The 4,909-nt window shown below is 42.2% G+C and overlaps 1 pseudogene; it reads right to left on the bottom strand.

The window, feature by feature from the left end:
• Positions 1-1,858: 1,858 nt before the first annotated feature.
• On the bottom strand, positions 1,859-2,625 carry LOC102849378 (annotated as a pseudogene).
• Between the last annotated feature and the right edge of the window lie 2,284 nt (positions 2,626-4,909).

The raw sequence follows: 4,909 nt of genomic DNA, 5'->3' as shown, positions 1-4,909 counted from the left end.
TATTAATAATAAATTCCTTCTGGAATTTATTTTGATGCAAGATTTTTTTATGATTTGTTCAATTTCTTGCTTTGGATGAGTCTGTTCTAAAAGTCAACTATAGTCTATTTCATTTTTAGTGCTTTGTGAATTTCTAAGTATTTTTCCTTTTTTTTGTAAGTTTTCTTATATTTTTAGTATAGGTTTTCCTAAAATTTTATTATTAACCTTTTTATTTCAGTTGGTTCAGTTGTGACATTGACCCTTCCTTTTTTATATGGATAATTTGTGCCTTGTCTTTCTTTTTCTTTGTTAGCTTTATTAAAGGGTTGTTCTATTTGTTGACTTTTCTGAAGCACCACCTCCTGGTCTCTTTGATAGTGTCAATTGGATCTTGCGGGGTGTTTATTTTTCCCTATTTTATTTATTTATTTATTTATTTTGGTTCTGACAGTGTTTTATTGAGAGCATCTGGTGCCCACCAATTACAAGAGAAGGCACAGACTTTGGGCCTTGTGGCAGCCCTGCCTTGATGTCCACATGCAGTCCCTTGCTTCTTACAACTCCGAGACCAAGCTCAACATCCAGAGAATGTCTTCAACCCCGCAAAACACCCCATCTTAAGTTTGTGTCTTCCACAAGTAAAGAGTTATGATGGCTTCTGACAATTTTAGACATGGCTTTAAAATGGCTTAGTGTAGGCCTTCCAGTTATGGCACCACCATCTCTGCTGACCTGCACACATCATTGGTTTCCTGCTTCCCTTCCACATTCTGCATCCCTCTGACGTGCTAACTTGTCAGAATAATGGAATGTACTCTCAGTTCATAAGGGTTTGAGAGTTTCCAGAGATCTGGACTTAGCAATAGTAAAGGGCAGAGGGAATGTGAGCACTTCTCCAGCCAGACGAGTCACACACACCAGCACGAGCTGCTGCTCTCGTGGCCTGGAGCCGCTCACAGCCTCACTTCTTAGGTGGATGTGCCTTTGGCTTTGGGAGCCCCGAGACCCCTAGACTGTGAGTTTACTTACTGCCTAGATGCTGGACATCATGATAAGACCCGCCAACTTTTCAGAAGGGGAAGGTATTTTAGATGCAGCTTCCAGAAGGGTCTCCTCTCTCCCCTGGTATCCCCTTTGGCTGCATCTGAGCCCTCAAATGGAAGTGATAAAGCCTGGCTAAGTTAGTAAGCTCAGAACACTCTGCTCTGAAGCAGGACTATTAGCGAGGGAAGAGAAATGATCCTCTCCCCTCCCTGCAATTAAAATGATGCAGCCTTTAACCTAGGAGCTGCAGCTAGGGCCTCTGAGAGCCCAAGGCCAGCATTCTAGGAAACTCCCCTGGCTGCAAAGGGTGCACTGAACAACTGAGTCAGAAGACTGAAAATGGGCAGAACACCAGTGAGTATCTTCCCATTTTGCTGAGAGAACAATCTTCTAAAAATTTCCCAGGCAGTGTCTGTATTTGGACAGGTCTATTTTAGTTTCTTAGGGAAATCACCTTCAAAACCTGTTTTAAGAAGCACTCTGTGCATCCAAGACTCCCACAGCCAAAGGTGGCAGGCTTCAGCAGAGGGTGGCTCTGGGGCTGCCAGCCTGGGCCCACCCAGTGTCTCTGTGGCCGTGCACTTCTGCCCGGGCTTTCTGTCCAAGGCCTTGTCGGAAATCAATAGTCTGTGGTGGAGCTTCCTACAGACAGTTCTGGTGTCGGCTCCCAGCCAAAGGCCACCTCTTGACCAACGACCCAGGCAGAGGCTGCAGGTAATAGCAGTGTTGCAGCATCCTTCTTCTGAATGCTTGGGGAGGATGTGGGGAGACACACTGGGACTTACAGTAGGCAGAGATACTCTTGGAGCCCGGTGACTGACGCCCCATGGAGTCACTCCGTGTCCTCTTGCAACTCCCGCCTGTGTAGGGCCTGCAGCTGGCTGCTCACAGTCTGATGGATGACCTCCAGCCCCTTGGCATCCAACTCTCTCAGCAGCAGGAGGATGGCAGTCAGCACATTGTTCCTGCTCTTGAGACTGCTGGGAGCCCCTCGGGGGGGGGGAAGGAGGGCTGGTCTCGGGAAGGAAGCCTCATGCCCAGTGGCTCCTGGATGCTCGTTTCAGCACAGAAGCCCAGCCAGTCCCGCTCTGTCTCGGCTGAAGGATCCACAGAGCCTTAGGGTGAAGGGCACCCCCGGCTGCCTGCTCTCTGTGTCTTCTCTGGCTGGGGCAGTGGTGATCTCGTCCCCCTCTACCAGTGCTCAGGATAGCTCCTTCTCGGTCACAGCCTGGTTGTCCAGCTTCTGCAGGCCGGGCAGGTTTCGCAGGATGGTCATGCGGTGGAGGTGGGGGTCGGGCCGCAGCAGGGGTTCTCGGCCAGCCACAGCACCCGCAGACGAGGCAGGTGCTTCAGGTAGAAGAGCTCGGCCAAGCTGGGGATGCAGTACTTTCTCAGGTAGAGCTCATTCAGCTGCTGGCACTGACGCATGGGCTCCAGGGTTGAGACGCCATTGACACTCAGAGTGATCACTTCCAGGCTGGGCATCTCTCGGCATATGGAGATATCTGTGAGGCGGCTACCCCAGCAGTTAAGCTTCTGCACACTGTCCAGCTCCGAGGCCTTGGCCCGGGACAGCACCATCTTCCGAGTTAGCTTCATGGCGGCGGCATCCGCTGGGCCCTGAGGGGGAACAGCCCGGTTCGACCTGTTCTATATTTTTGTTTATTCTATAAATTGTTGGATTTTCTTGCAGTTCTTCTCTTTTCCATTTATGGAAGATACTGGGTTAAACAATGGATTATCATTCTTCTCTTTTGATATGTTTATTTACTGCTATGAATTGACCATAAATATTGTTTTGGCTGTTTCTAGGAAGTTTTGGTAAATTATATTTTCATAAGAAACTTTTTAGTATGTTTTTTTTATTTCTTCAATTACCCGTGTGTGTTCCAGTTGGATGCTGTTCTGCTTCCAAGTGCATGATTTTTCCTTATTTATCCTCTTGCTGATTTCAAATTTTGTAGCATTGTGGTCTGAGAAAATACTTTGTGTTATTTCAATATTTTTTTATTGCTTTGTGACTTATAATATGCATTCTGGAGAAAGTTTGACATACATTAAAGAAGAATATATATTGACCCTTTTTTAGGGTACATTAGTCTGTATATACATATGAGATTGAGTTGGTTGATTGTGTAGTTTAATTCTTCAATCTTTGTTGAATTTGTTTCTGATTGGTCCATACTTCCTTGAGGATCGTGTATTGAAGTCTCTTACTACTATCATGGTGTCAATATTTCTACTTGATTTGTGTATTTTGCAGCTCTATGATTCAATGTATAGGTATTTATAATAGTTATATTCTCTTGTTCTATTGACTCTAAACATTATATCATGTCTTTCCTTGTCTTTTCTGATTTTTGTTTTGTACCAGAAAGGTTATTTTAATAAAGATTCATATTGCTGCTCCTGATTTTTTCTGGTTGCCTTTGCTTGGTTTCTTTTTTCCCCACTCTTATTTTTAGTCTGTTTTTAAATTTGATTTTCAAAGGTGTATCTTTTAGACAACATAGAGATGAGTTTGTTTTTTAGAGGGTTTTTTAAAAAAATCAAATATGCTCTTCTTTTCCCTTCTCTGATATATTGTTATTTATTGTTATTGAGAGTACAGATTTTATTGTTTTAATTTTGTTGGATTCTTTTTAGGGTTGTTGCTGGTTAATCTGAGTCATCCATTCTTTTTTTTTTAAATTAAGTCATCCATTCTTATGTAGCATCTGTGTGGAAAGAATTTGATTTTGTATTACTTACGACATTGATCTTGTTTTCACAAACTCTTACTTTCTGCTTTCTGAGAATATCTTGATTTCCCTTTCATTTTTGATGGAGAGTTATGCTGAATACAGTATTCTAGGTTGACTGTTGTTTTTTGAGCATTTAATATATGCTTGCATCATTTTTGCTGAGAAGTTGGTACTTAAACTTTTTATTCATTTCATGCAATTTTTTAAATTTTAATTTTGTCTACAATGTTCATATACATTAACAATCAAACTAGATCCTCCATCCACAAACCATTCTATCTCCACTCATTAAATAGTGCAACCCCACGATTAACCCTCTACCCAATCCCACAATCTGCTCCCCCCACCTTAGAGCGTCATACATGTTCTATTAGTTATTTATTCCTACAATTATGGTCTTACACAGTTTTTTTTCCTTAAGAGACTTAGTACACTAAGCATAATTCTCTCCAATCCCTTCCAATTTAGGTAGGGATTTACAAAATCATTGCTTCTGCCTGCTGCTTAGTATTCCATCATGTGAATACAGCATAATTTTTCAACCCATTCAGTTGTGGTTGGGCATTTAGGTTGTTCCTGTGTTCTTGTGATGGTGAATTAATACTCCTATGAACATTGTGTGCAAGTCTTTGTTGAGCCTTCATTCTCATTTTGTCAGGATTTATTCCAAGCTGTGGAATAGCTGGGTCATATAGAATGTCTATATTTAGCATTCTGAGGAAACGTTAAACTGTCTTTCAGAGTGGTTGTAACATTTTCAATCCCACCAACAGAGTATAAAGTTCCCTATCTCTCTATAGACTCTCCAACATTTATTACTTACTGTTTGTGTTACACTTTGCCACTGCTACTCGAGTGAGATGGTGTCTCATTTTGTTTTTTTGATTTTGTAAATTTTATTTTATTAACTTTAATTAATATTTACAGAGATTTTGAATTTCCATTAATCCATTGTTGCATATTTCTCCCCGCCCACCCCTCCCCACCAGTTCACTCTTCTCTTTGAAAAGAAAAAAGAGAAATTCCTTTATTGGTATACATTCCCTGCTCTGTCCCCGTGCCCCCCCCACCCCATCTCCCACCCCAAGTACACTCCACTATGCAACCTTCATTCTTTTTTTTCCTTGTTTCTTATGTTT

This window comes from Elephantulus edwardii, unplaced genomic scaffold (genome assembly GCF_000299155.1).
Source record: "Elephantulus edwardii isolate Elephantulus edwardi_28Jun2011 unplaced genomic scaffold, EleEdw1.0 scaffold00119, whole genome shotgun sequence".
Taxonomy (NCBI): Eukaryota; Metazoa; Chordata; class Mammalia; order Macroscelidea; family Macroscelididae; genus Elephantulus; species Elephantulus edwardii.
The sequence above is the reverse complement of the archived record's forward strand: the minus strand, read 5'-3'. Positions and strand labels throughout refer to the sequence as shown.